Source organism: Bos mutus, chromosome 5, assembly GCF_027580195.1.
Source record: "Bos mutus isolate GX-2022 chromosome 5, NWIPB_WYAK_1.1, whole genome shotgun sequence".
Taxonomy (NCBI): Eukaryota; Metazoa; Chordata; class Mammalia; order Artiodactyla; family Bovidae; genus Bos; species Bos mutus.
In genome coordinates this window covers 35630665-35645287 of record NC_091621.1, presented here as the reverse complement: position 1 = coordinate 35645287, position 14623 = coordinate 35630665, and positions in this window count along the sequence as shown.

Here is a 14623-nt window from a genome sequence, read left to right as displayed (position 1 = left end):
GCCTGTATGCCTTTCATAATAGCTACATGTCAAGTTAACCATGGGCCAGTACTATGACTACTAAGAGATTTGATCACTAACTATTCATGATTTTACCTTTCCACATTATGACTTTCCAACATTTTATTTAGTGTTAGCCTCTTCTTTCCTAATAGCTTTCCTGGAATTTGTGCATCTGCTCTATTTCTTCCATGCTTCCCACAGTTACACCAGAGGTTGCAGGTATATTATTACTAAACTTTAATTTCTTTGCTGCCTGCCTGGCATATGGACAATGTATTTCTGCTCTTGGACTGTCTGGAAATTCAACCATTTCTCTTCACATAAGCTAAACCCAGTTTCAATGATGACAGCTTGGCCACATGCCAAGATTTTGCTTTTAGTTATTCTTCCCTGGTTATTTATTATAAACCATGCATCACATGTAGTCATTAGGAAAATGTTATCAGTTGTAAAGAGTGAAAACTTTAATAAATTTTAAAATGTGGCAGTGAAGAATCTTATTGCTTACTGGTTAAAACTAGAAAAAATATCCTCCTGTCCCATAAGTCAGACACAGATAATGGCACCAGCGGGGTTTCTGACATTTAAATTACAAAAGAAAATTTAAAATTAAATTTTAAAAAGAAAATTACAAAAGAGTATTTAAATTACAAAAGAAAAGTTTTTATTTTTATAATACTTGTTAGATTTACATAAAACCAACCTGATCCACACAATTCTATGATTAGATAATTTTTAAATTCCATTTATAGTTGATGAGCTTAAGTTTTAAGAATAAGGACTTGTTCTAGGAAATATATTTTGTGAGTTACAGAGAGGGTTTCAAATTCTAGTATTTAGCTTCTCTACAACAGCATGCCTACCTTAACAGAAAAGATGTAAGTTATAAGAGGAGAAAAGAGGAAGAGAAGATATTCATGTTCAGTGTAAGTCCCTGATCTTTTCCTTTTTTTTTTGGCCAGAAAGTATCTTTTACTATTCCAAATTATTACTAAAATGTGTTTATTTGAGGAGGATAGAAGGCGATTTCAGGCTTTTCTATCCATTTCCATTAGAATGGATTAATTTATTACAGTTATTACTTCAATTTAGCCATTTTGGAAGAATTCAGTTTGTTGGTGGTCAAAACCTGCGAAAGTCTTTTTTAATAGGAAACAGGGATTTGCCTTGAAGGGAGTTGTGGTGTGCTGACTAGTAAGATGGGGAGACAGAAGAATGTGGGAGTTGAAAGGGTATGAAAAGAAACCCTAGACACATATAGCCCCTTCTCTTCTGTGCTCAGGGCCTGGGATGGAAGGCAAGGCTAGGGTTAGCAAAATGATACTCTGATTCAATTTTCTTTCCTGCCTCATTCATCTTATCCTGGTTCTGCTTGATTTCCAGAAAGCCATTGTCAAAAGATAAGGTTTCACAGTGGAGCCCTCCTGTTCATGTCAGTTAAGAGAGCAGTGTGCTGTGGTGAAGATTGACAGGGGTGAACTGAACTGTGGGCAGGGAGGCGGAGGTCGGAGCTGCCTCTTGTGCTTTGCTCTATCACTAATGGGAAGCAGATAGTCCACAAACCTCTTGTAAAGGCTCAAATCTACCTTAGGCAGGCACTGTAAGCACTGTTATGGCCTCCTTTATTCTATCTTTATCTTATGAGATGTGGACCTTTCAAAAGGCAACAGCATTTTTAAAACATGCTTTATTCTACTAAGACTTATCTGAATTGGAATTACTGAGTTCCTTCCTAGGATCTGGTTATGTGCCACTGCATGTATTTGCCCTTCACAGACCCATTCTTTTTTGTTTGTTTTTTCCTTTCTTTGCTTTAAATCAATTTATTTTAATTGAAGGCTAATTACTTTACAATACTGTGGTAGTTTTTTGCCATACATTGACATGAATCAGCCACAGGTGCACATGTGTCCCCCATTCCAAATCCCCCTCCCACCTTCCTCCCCATCCCATCCCTCTGGGTTGTCCCAGTGCACCGGCTTTGAGTACCCTGTTTCATGCATCGAACTTGGACTCAGATCCAATCTTTTACAATGACTTAAAGGGCTTAAGGGGCAGCTGTGTATTTTATATAGGAAGAGAGAATTCTTTATAAAAAGACCTCATATTTGGTGAGGAAATTTTACCTAAATTGAAATGCAGTGAAGGAATTATAGATTCTATTTCCATTTAATAACAGGTCCTTTCAAACATGAAGTTTTATTTAAAAGCTTAACTGTACCTTTGCAAGTAGAGTAACTTTTCCACACAAATTCCTTTTCATTCATGAGTTCTTTCCTACTTAGAAAATTTCCATTCCTTAATCATTTATATTCACTCAATGATAGGATTATATAAGAATTAGAGATAAATTCAGCAAAAGATTAAAGAACACAGTTTTTCATGAGACAACATCTTTAAACTATTTTTAAAAAGATTTGATAATTTAAAACAAGTATTCTTCATTTTAATGCTTGGTGTTCTCTGATTTTGTGGACTAGATCTTAACCAGTAGGCTGCAAATTATGGGACGAGTCAATGAATGCCCATGTGGGATTATAATTCATAGACAAAGACAAATAGTAATTGAAATGATTTATTTGGGTGAATTCAACATATGTATTACTATTTTGTAAATTTCTACCGCCGCCGCCGCCGCTAAGTTGCCTCAGTCGTTTCCGACTCTGTGCGACCCCATAGACGGCAGCCCACCAGGCTCCCCCGTCCCTGGGATTCTCCAGGCAAGAACACTGGAGTGCCATTTCCTTCTCCGATGCATGAAAGGGAAAAGTGAAAGCGAAGTCGCTCAGTAGTGTCCGAATCTTTGCGACCCCACGGACTGCAGCCCACCAGGCTCCTCCGGCCATTGTAATTAGCATATTACATTTTCTTCTTAATCTGAGGACACATTTGAACTTTAAAACGTACTGACAGTTTACAGTGAGGTGAATAGCTCACTGTAATCCAAGACAAGTGTTTGACAAATGCAAAAACTGCTCCTCAACTTTTTGCCCCAAAGGGGCAAGTTAGTTTAAATACTTTCCTGTAGAAAAGCCCTAATTTTCTACCATCTTTCAGGACTCTTATGGTACTCAAGCTCCAATTATTGACTTGTATATTCATATGTTGTTTAATTCAGACCAAAGTGACTACAAAGGAAAGGCTTTGGGCTATTAGGCGAAGATTACAATCATGTTCTTATTGGTGTAGAAAGGGTCAATTGTGAATTTTTTCTAGAAAGAATCTATCTCCATCTCTTTGTTGTATATGAGGTTGAAGCTGTAGTGATTAGTAAGTTTCTCTTCATGGGTTTGCGAGAGAGTAACAGATAGCTTACTACCCTTGTCACTCATTTTCTAAAATCTGAAAATTCTGAATTATCTTGAAGGCAAAAAGGTGATCCTACCTTTTTAAAAGATGAGCAAGACAGGTGTCAAATTTGTAGCTATTTCTGCTTTCAAAACACAACTCATTAAGATGCATCAAAATCACTTAGAATGTTTCAACTTAGTGGAAGGTGGAGTTGGCAGCAATTTTAATTAATTTATTTTCAGGTAAATTCACTGAATTAGAATTTGTGATAACATACTAACATACATTAACTTTATAGACTATTTAAATTTTTGGTAATAAGAATGTTTGCAGTAAAAATAGTAGGCAATATTCAACCAATTAAAAAAATACAATGTTTCTTTAAAGCTTTAGCACAGCAATTGTGGATATGCAAATTATTTTGATAAATAAGAATATTGCATATATTAAAAAGTGGAACAGAGCATCTATTTAGAAATATATTATCAGAGGATGAAGGCGCCAAAGAAACATAGTGATTAGAAAGCCAGAAGTGGTTATTGTCAAGGGAGAAAAGTCTGGAGAAGCTGTGGAAGTGAGCAGAGTTAATGAAGCAGAAAGATCCAGAAAAAAATAAAGACAGAAAGATGACATTTCATTTGACAATTTAGTTTATTGGTGACTTTTCTGAAAGCAATTTGAGTGGAATGGTGCAGTTGGAAATCAGGTTGCTGAGGCTGAAAGACAAAATGGAATGTGAACAATTAGAGATGGAAGATTAGGTTCATTTTTCAAGTCTAGTTGGTTAAAGGCAGGGTAGGGAACCAGGAATTTATAGGGCTGAGGGGGAATTTTAGGGATGAAGGTAACTAAGTGTTTGGTACACAGGAGAGAAAAGCCCACCTTCAGGAGGGAAGGTAAAAAGAAAGGAGATAAATAATAAAAATATTATTGAAGTATTGAAATGGAAAATAAATACTTAGAAGACCCATATTCCTTTATTCCATTAATACAAATGGAGTTACACCAAGAAGCAGTTTTTTTTTTTTTTTTTTTTTGAATTGTTTAAAATTCAAAATTAGGGCAAGGAAAAATAATTTCTAAAAATCATAAAAGTATATTTATATCTGAAGTTTATTGAAGATGCATACTTTCCCAGGCTATTTTAAAAAATCTTTTCATCATTCTTTTTTCTTATCAAATTTCACTTAGTTGGAAAGTGTTTCCTATTTCCTATTTTGGAGAAGAGTTTAGATAAAGTCTTTTTTGGTGGTGGTTTATTCACTAAGTTGTATCTGACTCTTGTGATGCCATGTACTATAGCCCACCAGGCTCCTCTGTCCATGGAATTCTCCAGGCAGGAATCCTGGAGTGGGTTGCCATTTCCTTCTCCAGGGGATCTTCCCAACCCGGAGATTGAAACTGGGTCTCCTGCATTGCAGGCAGATTCTTTACCACACCAGGGAAGCCCTTGGATAAGTTTAATATTTCTTAAATGTTTAGTAAAACTCACCAGTTTACCAGTTAACTTCTCCCTCCTTTTTCTTTGTGAGAAGACTTATTATTATCTATTTCATGTAATGATGTAGAAATACATATATTTAGAAATATAGGACTCTAAGTTTCTACTTCTTTGTCGGTGTTGATAAGTTGTGTTTTTCTAGAAATTTGTCTATTTCATTTAAAATTTTAAGTTAATTGGCATAAAATAGTTTAGATCGTGGCATCTGGTCCCATCACTTCATGGGAAATAGATGGGGAAGCAGTGGAAACAGTGTCAGACTTTATTTTGGGGGGCTCCAAAATCACTGTAGATGGTGACTGCAGCCATGAAATTAAAAGACGCTTACTCCTTGGAAGGAAAGTTATGACCAACCTAGATAGCATATTGAAAAGCAGAGACATTACTTTCTCAACAAAGGTCCATCTAGTCAAGGCTATGCTTTTTCCTGTGATCATGTATGGATGTGAGAGTTAGATTGTGAAGAAGGATGAGCGCCGAAGAATTGATGCTTTTGAACTGTGGTGTTGGAGAAGACTCTTGAGAGTCCCTTGGACTGCAAGGAGATCCAACCAGTCCATTTTGAAGGAGATCAGCCCTGGGATTTCTTTGGAAGGAATGATGCTAAAGCTGAAACTCCAGTACTTTGACCACCTCATGCGAAGAGTTGACGCGTTAGAAAAGACTGTGATGCTGGGAGGGATTGGGGGCAGGAGGAGAAGGGGACGACAGAGGATGAGATGGCTGGATGGCATCACCGACTCGATGGACGTGAGTCTCAGTGAACACCGGGAGTTGGTGATGGACAGGGAGGCCTGGTGTGTTGTGATTCATGGGGTCGCAAAAAGTCAGACACGACTGAGCGACTGAACTGAACTGAACTGAACAAATATTGGTAGGAAATAGAAATCATTCCTTTTATTGGCAATTTGTACCTTTTCTCCTTTTCCTTGGTCAATCTTCTCAGAGATTTACAAATTTTATTAGTCTTTTCAAAGAATAAACTTTTGGCTTTGTTTATTATATTTCACTGATTTCTGCTCTTATTTTTATAATTTCTTTTCTTCTACTTTCTTTGGGTTCAATTTGTTATTCTTTTTCCTAACTTTCTAAGATAGATACTTAGATAATCTATTTTAGTCTTTTTTCTAATATAAGCAGCCCATAGGGTGCCAGAGTCGAGCGCCTGAGCACTCACGCACTACTTGCATAACACGATATTTGAAATATCATATGTTCATTATGATTCAGATCAAAGTATTGTTTAAATTTGTATATTTCATGTTCAACTCATGGGCTATTTAGAAGTGTATTCCAAAGTGCAAATATAACTTAATGACAGACTTTCCTTGAGGCACAGCTTTACGTGCAGAACAGGGCTTCCTTGGTGGTGCTAGTGGTAAAGAACCTGCCTGTCAGTGCATGAGACCCAAGAGATCTGGGTTTGATCCCTGAGTTGGGAAGATGCCCTGGAGGAGGGCATGGCGACCCACTCCAGGATTCTTGCCTGGAGAATCCCATGGACAGAGGAGCCTGGCAGGCTACGGCCCATAGGGTGCCAGAGTCGAGTGACCGAGCACTCACGCACTACTTGCATAACACAAGATTTGAAATATCATACGTTCATTATGATTCAGCTCAAAGTATTTTTTAAGTTTGTATATTTCATGTTCAACTCAGGGGTTATTTAGAAGTGTATTTCCAAGTACAAAGTGTCTGGGGTTTTAAAAATGGTATTTTGGGTATTGATTTCTAGCTTAGTCCTATAGAACTCAATTATTTTAAATTTGTTGTGATTTGCTTTGTTACTTAGCATATTGTCCGTTCTGGTAAATGTTTTATATATGCTTAAAAATAATGTATATTCTGAAGTTTGAGGTGAGGTGTTATGCTAATTAGGTCAATTTGATAAATGTCTTATTCTAATTGTCTGTGACTTCACTGTGTATGTCCTTGTTGCATCAGTTTCTAAGTGTGTTAAAATCTACCCTTATGATTACGTATTTGTCTGTTTGTCCTTTTGATTTTTGTCAAATTTTGCTTTATATACTTTGAGGCTATGTTACCACATACATAACAAATTTGAATTTTACATTTTTTTTTTTTTAGTGGACTTACACTTCCACCATAATGAAATGTCTCTATTTCTAGTAATGGTCCTGCCTAAAAGTTTATTCTGTCTGATTCAGCTAGATAAGTATAGCAATGCAAATATATTGCTTCTTACAGTTTATGTCTGTATGGTATAATATTATCTACTTTAAAAAAAATTTTTGATGTTTATGTGTTTTTTGATGTTTCTCTTGTAAGCATATGTTGTTCACTGCAAAGTGATGTCTCTGCTTTCTAATACCCAGTCAGGTTTGTCATAGCTTTCCTTCCAGCGAGCAAGCATCTTTGAATTCGTGGCTGCAGTCACCATCCACAGTGATTCTGGAACCATTAGTTGTTATTTAATTTGTTCTAGGGGTCCTTGAGTTATAATTGCAGTATTTAATTCTTTTAAATTGTTAATTATTGGTATATTTAGCTTAAATATATTTTTATTTTCCTGTGTTTTATTGGCCCTGTCTTCTTTCTTTAGGGTTAATCATGTAATTGCTATTGTTTCATTTTTTTAAAAAATCTGAGCAGGTAAGAAGCAAAAGAATGAGAGATACACTCACTTCATACCTCATGTACTTTCATGGAATCACTTTTTCTTTTTCCTGTATTTTAAAATGGCTTTTGTAAAAATAAAGCTGTCTATTTTGCTCAGAGTTTCTGATAAGTTATTTTAGATAGTTTATTACAGAATTTTCTAGTACCTTCACATGAAATCAATGAAAGTTATTTTTTGCATTGCATTTCAAAAGAATCATTTCCAACAGGTAGGGAGTTTGGCAGAAGTTAAATATGCGGATTTAATCTTGAAACTGAGAGGAGATCATAACTGCTTGATTGTTGCCAATGACTCAAGATTAGCGTTCCTTTTACAGGAAAAGTCTGCCTCAAATCAATAGGATAAAAAGGTAAACAAAAAAGAAGTCAAAATAACTATTATGTTATGCCTGAATAAATAATTATAGCTATCTCAACATATAAAGGGTCAATTGCTCCTTTAAATACTTCAGAGGTGGATACATAATTATTGTGTATCTTGGTTCTTGTTTTCTCTCTTACTATAAGGACGGACAATGCAGCAAACACCGAAGTCTTTTTTGTTATTGTTCCAATACTTTTTCCCATTAGACTCTGGGCAAATTTCTAAAAGTATCTGTACCTATCTATTCTGTCAATGTGTTTGGACTGCAGAAGATAATTATGAGATACACTGAAACCTTGATTTTATGTTGTTTATGAGCCACTGAAATTTACAGTTTTGTTGTAAATCATCTAATCCAGTAGAAGCAAATGGAATTTATTGTAATTCAGGCCTTTTCCCACCCAACTTTAAATTTGGCTTTGATTTCCTCACCTGTTGGTTAAGAGTTTTTTATTTCATGACTGAAATGATTTCATTTTCATTTCAATTAAAAAAATGTTTGCACGTGGTTGTTTCCAGGAAGTGAAGGGCCTCCGGGGTCTGTTACACTTTATCCAGAACCAGAAACTCTGTATCCTGAGGTCATTTTCATTCTACTGATGGTGAAGAAAAGCAGTGACACAAATATAGATGGTTTTCCCTCCTCTGTTCCTTTATCCTATCCCCAAATGAGCCCAAACAACATAAACTGACTAAACTCTTTTACACAGATGAAATATGTTAAGAATGATAAATCAAACAGGACACACACAAAAAAACATCTCTACGCACCACAATAGGTATTTAATCAACATTGGTCTAGCACTTACCATGTGCCAGGCCTTGTGCTAAACATTTCTAAGTGTTAACTAGGGCTTCCCTGGTAGCTCAGACGGTAAAGCGTCTGCCTACAATGTGAGAGACCCAGGTTCGATCCCCGGGTCGGGAAGATCCCCTGGAGAAGAAAATGGCGACCCACTCCAGTACTCTTGCCTGGACTGAGGAGCCTGGTAGGCTACAGTCCATGGGGTCGCAAAGAGTCGGACACGACTGAGCGACTTCACTTAACACTCCTACGACTAAATAGCAACAACAAACACCCCTACGAGGTAGATACTGTCATTATTGCCCACAGTTTCCACAGGAGGAAATGTAGGTATGTGAGAGGCTGAGAAAACTGGCGAAGTTCACGAACCCTCTAGCAACGGAGCTGAAATTCCAGCTCTTCCATCTGTGTTCCCAACCGCTTATTGTGCTGCAGCTCAGTAAACGACGATGCGTTTATTGATTATTTTAAGTGAAAAAAATGATGGCTTGGTGAGTCTGCACTTACAGTGAGTTCTTCGCTTTACAGTTAGTGTGTAGCCTCCCGGCCTGTCTCCCTCATTAGAGGGTAAAAACATGTGAGGAAAGGAACATTATCTGATCTATTAGGTTAGCCAAAAAGTTCATTTGGGTTTTTCTGTAAGATGTTATGGAAAAAAACAAACAAGCTTTTCGGTCAAACCAATATCTTTGTATCCTTTGAGCTTTTAGCAAACCACACTGTAAACATTCAACCATTTACAGTCTAAATAGAGTCTTATTTGCAGATGAATTACTAGTCCTTCCTTATAAACCTCATATTGCCCTGAATTGAGCCAGGAGGTGTCACTCACACTGTATATGTGGCACACAAAGGGCAAATATTATTAAAATGGATAAATATATAATATAACAACATATTTAAGGCATTCATATGTGTAACTGTTTTTTGAACAGCTGTCAATTTGGGAATATATTTTTTATTATGTATTATGAAGTAGAACTTATTCTTCCAATCCTTTTCCTATATTATGTAGTTTTTTTCACAGTTAAACTTAGAAAATACTATTTCACATGAGAATGCTGACCAAAAATAGAAAAAAAAAATCAATTTTATTAGGAATATTCTAGAAAAACTGAGGCAGTCCAAGCCATGCCTTTAGTTACAGCTGGGATGACTGGCCAGTGAGGGCTGCAGGAAGGGGGCTCACTGGTTCTCTTCACATGAGGACTGTGAGTACAATGGGGCCACCAACTGCTTCAAAAATGAGAAGCCCAGCATTAATCTTGGAAGAATGTTTTGAACCAGAACAATAATATCAGATCACAGAAAAGTGTTTGGAAACCACTGAGCTAGCTGAGCTTCTTGAGTTTGACTACAAATTACCTGATTCTGGAAATACAAACAACCACATAGCTGCTGCTTGCAAACCATTTGTGCTATAGCTTCAGAAATAAAACTAACAGGAATGAAAGAATACAAAAGAAATAAATGCCAAATAAGTGGACAAACTCTATAGAGATCAAAAGGTTTGAGACTAATAGAAAGTTAAAAAAGTAGGAGAGAGAGAAATCTCTCATTGTGGGAGTCAGAGCATGAATACAGGCACCAAGTGTTGGGTTCATCATAGATCACGCCAATGCCAGTGGGGGCTTACCAGTATAAGTGGAATGGGTCTTACAGAAGAATAAAAAATGTTAGCTATGTAAGAAAGAACCAAATTAAACAGGTCAAGAAAGTTAGGCAGCAGAATTAGACTATGGACTGTGATGAATGAACATGTATATATTTTTGAGGAGCTGAATGATTTTACTTAATTTCTTTGCGTGTGTTAGTTGCTCAGTCATGTCTGACTCTTTGTGACTCCATGGACTGTAGCCCACCAGGCTCCTCTGTCCATGGGATTCTCCAGGCAAAAATATTGGAGTGGGTAGCCTTTTCCTTCAAGGGATCTTCCTGACCAGGGATCAAACCTGGGTCTCCCACATTGCAGACAGATTCTTTATTGTCTGAGCCACCAAATTCAGTTCAGTTTAGTTGCTCAGTCCTGTCCGACTCTTTGCGACCCCATGAATCGCAGCACGCCAGGCCTCCCTGTCCATCACCAGCTCCCGGAGTTCACTGAGACTCACGTCCATTGAGTCAGTGATGCCATCCAGCCATCTCATCCTCTGTCATCCCCTTCTCCTCCTGCCCCCAATCCCTCCCAGCATCAGAGTCTTTTCCAATGAGTCAACTCTTTGCATGAGGTGGCCAAAGTACTGGAGTTTCAGCTTTAGCATCATTCCTTCCAAAGAAATCCCAGGGCTGATCTCCTTCAGAATGGACTGGTTGGATCTCCTTGCAGTCCTAGAGACGCTTAAGAGTCTTCTCCAACACCACAGTTCAAAAGCATCAATTCTTCAGCGCTCAGCTTTCTTCACAGTCCAACTCTCACATCCATACACGACCACTGGAAAAACCATAGCCTTGACTAGATGGACCTTTGTTGGCAAAGTAATGTCTCTGCTTTTCAATATGCTATCTAGGTTGGTCATAACTTCCTTCCAAGGAGTAAGCGTCTTTTAATTTCATGGCTGCAGTCACCATCTGCAGTGATTTTGGAGCCCAGAAAAATAAAGTCTGACACTGTTTCCACTGTTTCTCCATCTATTTCCCATGAAGTGATGGGACCAGATGCCATGATCTTCATTTTCTAAATGTTGAGTTTTAAGCCAACTTTTTCACTCTCCTCTTTCACTTTCATCAAGAGGCTTTTTAGTTCCTCTTCACTTTCTGCCATAAGGGTGATGTCATCTGCATATCTGAGGTTATTGATATTTCTCCCGGCAATCTTGATTCCAGCCTGTGCTTCTTCCAGTCCAGCATTTCTCATGATGTACTCTGCATATAAGTTAAATAAACAGGGTGACAATATATAGCCTTGATGTACTCCTTTTCCTATTTGGAACCAGTCTGTTGTTCCATGTCTAGTTCTAACTGTTGCTTCCTGACCTGCATATAGATTTCTCAAGAGGCAGATCAGGTGGTCTGGTATTCCCATCTCTTTCAGAATTTTCCACAGTTTATTGTGATCCACACAGTCAAAGGCTTTGGCATAGTCAATAAAGCAGAAATAGATGTTTTTCTGGAACTCTCTTGCGTTTTCCATGATCCAGCAATTTGGTCTCTGGTTGGCAATTTGATGTTGGCAATTTGATCTCTGGTTCCTCTGCCTTTTCTAAAACCAGCTTGAACAACTGGAAGTTCGTGGTTCACGTATTGCTGAAGCCCTTAATTTCTTTAGTATGTGTATTTATTAGTACTATGCAGAGGATCTATAAGGAGTGAATATGTCAGATGTAGTCAGGGCTGTTAAACGCTTAACAATTGGCTGTCTGGGGGGAAACAGGCTCTGATTGGTAATATTCACTGATTTCTGTGGCATAAATACCCCCAACCACAGCCAGCTTCAAACTACTCACACTGAATTCAGAATTGAAATGTGCACAGTCTGGTCTTGCCAGCTGGTACATGGCAGCTCCAGCCCACTCCTGTATAATCCCAGTTCTCACAATTCTTAAAAGTGAAGTCTTTGTAAGAGTTGTCCAGCAATATTGCTGAAGGTAACTTGGCAAAGGAAGCTATCTGGCTGTTTGCTGTATCTAGGCATAAAGCAATATGTAGAAATGGTAGCAGTGGAAATGGGGAGAAAAAGATGGATAATGAATCATTTTAAAAGAAGAGATGGCTGGAATTGGAAACACAACTGTGGGTGATGAAGGGAAAGTCAAAGATTGACTTCAGAGCATTGAATTCAGGATGCTGGGAGAACTATTATTAGGAACAGAATGGTTAGTATATTAGCTGTCCCTACTCTCCACGCATGTGCCCTTTCACCCCAGCAGCTGAGGCTCTTTCACTTCTTTTTTTGGCTTAATCCTACCCCAGGCACTGGGAATAATCTTGGCCTATGCAAAGAAAGTGCTTAAAAACTTTATGAGAAGCAGCTGTGTGATAAAATAAACTGAACCAAGTCCTGTGTTCAGGGACTGAAGGTTTGGTTTCAAATCTGGGCTCTACTGCTGTTGCTAAGTCACTTCAGTCATGTCCGACTTTGTGGGACCCCACAAACGGCAGCCCACCAGGCTCCCCGTCCCTGGGATTCTCCAGGCAAGAACACTGGAGTGGGTTGCCATTTCCTTCTCCAATGCATGAAAGTGAAAAGTGAAAGTGAAGTCATTCAGTCGTGTCCGACCCTCAGCGACCCCATGGACTGCAGCCTTCCAGGCTCCTCCATCCATGGGATTTTCTAGGCAAGAGTACTGAAGTGGGGTGCCATTGCCTTCTCCACTGGGCTCTACTACTTGCTAGCAATACAGCCTTTGACAGTTTGCTTCCAATAATTAGCCTTTAGTTTCCTCATCTGAAAAATTTGGATCATTGTGATTAACATTTCACTTTCATATCTACTATCTCATTTAATCCTCAAGACAACCTTGTACAGAAAGCCAGGTACTATTAATTCCTCATATTCCTCATGACAAAAATCCAAGTTAGAGGATTTAGGACTCATAGATAATGATATGGAGAAGGCAATGGCAACCCACTCCAGTACTCTTGCTTGGAAAATCCCATGGACAGAGGAGCCTGGTAGACTGCAGTCCATGGGGTTGCTAAGAGTCGGAAATGACTGAGCGACTTCACTTTGACTTTTCACTTTCCTGCATTGGAGAGGGAAATGGCAACTCACTCAAGTGTTATTGCCTGGAGAATCCCAGGGACAGGGAAGCCTCGTGGGCTGCCGTCTATGGGGTCGCACAGAGTTGGACATGACTGAAGCGACTTAGCAGCAGCAGTAGCAGCAGCAGCAGCTAGTGATAGAGACAGGAATCCAGGTGTTCTGATGCAAATGTTAATGATTATTATACTTTTAAAAATCTTGACTATGGGCCAGGTATTTTGTATGTGCTAGGCATTTTCCTTATATCAATATTATCCCAATTAATCTCACCATCACATTGTGAGCTACAATCTCTATATAAAGAAGTTGAGGTTTAGAATTGAAGTAAACTGTCCATATTCAGTGGAGAAGGCAATGGCCACCCACTCCAGTACTCTTTCCTGGAAAATCCCATGGACAAAGGAGCCTGGTGGGCTGCAGTCCATGGGGTCGCAAAGAGTCGGACATGACTGAGCAACTTCACTTTCACTTTTCACTTTCATGCATTGGAGAAGGAAATGGCAACCCACTCCAGTGTTCTTGCCTGGAGAATCCCAGGGACGGGGGAGCCTGGTGGGCTGCCATCTATGGGGTCGCACAGAGTTGGACACGACTGAAGTGACTTAGCAGCAGCAGCAGCAGTCCACATTCAGAAAGCTATTTTTTAGTGAAATCCTTGTGTTCTTCATGACACACTAGCATTTTCACTCTCTTTTAAGGGATGGTATATCCAAAGTTGTAATAAAAAGTTAACTCCACTGTGGATTCATTTTATTATTCAATCTGATCTGAATTAATTATTCATAAATATTACAAATATATAAATGGTACAAGAGTTCAATCACCATATTTTAAGAAAGTCATACCTTTACCGCTCTAAACCAGTATATAAAAATATATTTTTCAGAACATGTTTTAATCATTATTTTAATTAGAAGAATGGATGCATAATTAGGCATTACAATTAAAATTAACATTAAAACTTATAAACATTAAACTTATCAACATCAAACTTACAGACATGATTTTAGGGGCATGATTCTTTTTGCATTTTTAAATGTATATTGCAGACAGAGCTTAACATTTTAGAAAAAAGTATGCATTTCTAGGAGCTATGGAAGGGAGTATCATTTCATAAAATTTCAAAAACTGTTTCCACAAATCAAGAAATAAATTTAAATGACACAATTAGTAGATAGATTCAATTTCTTTCAAAGAAAGTATTTCTGGGAAGTTCCTGAGGAAAATATCATCTGACCAAAGGTCATTCAAACTGCCAGGATGCAAAAACAAACTTAAAGTATTTCAGGAAATTATATTTAAATTGCTTAATTATCA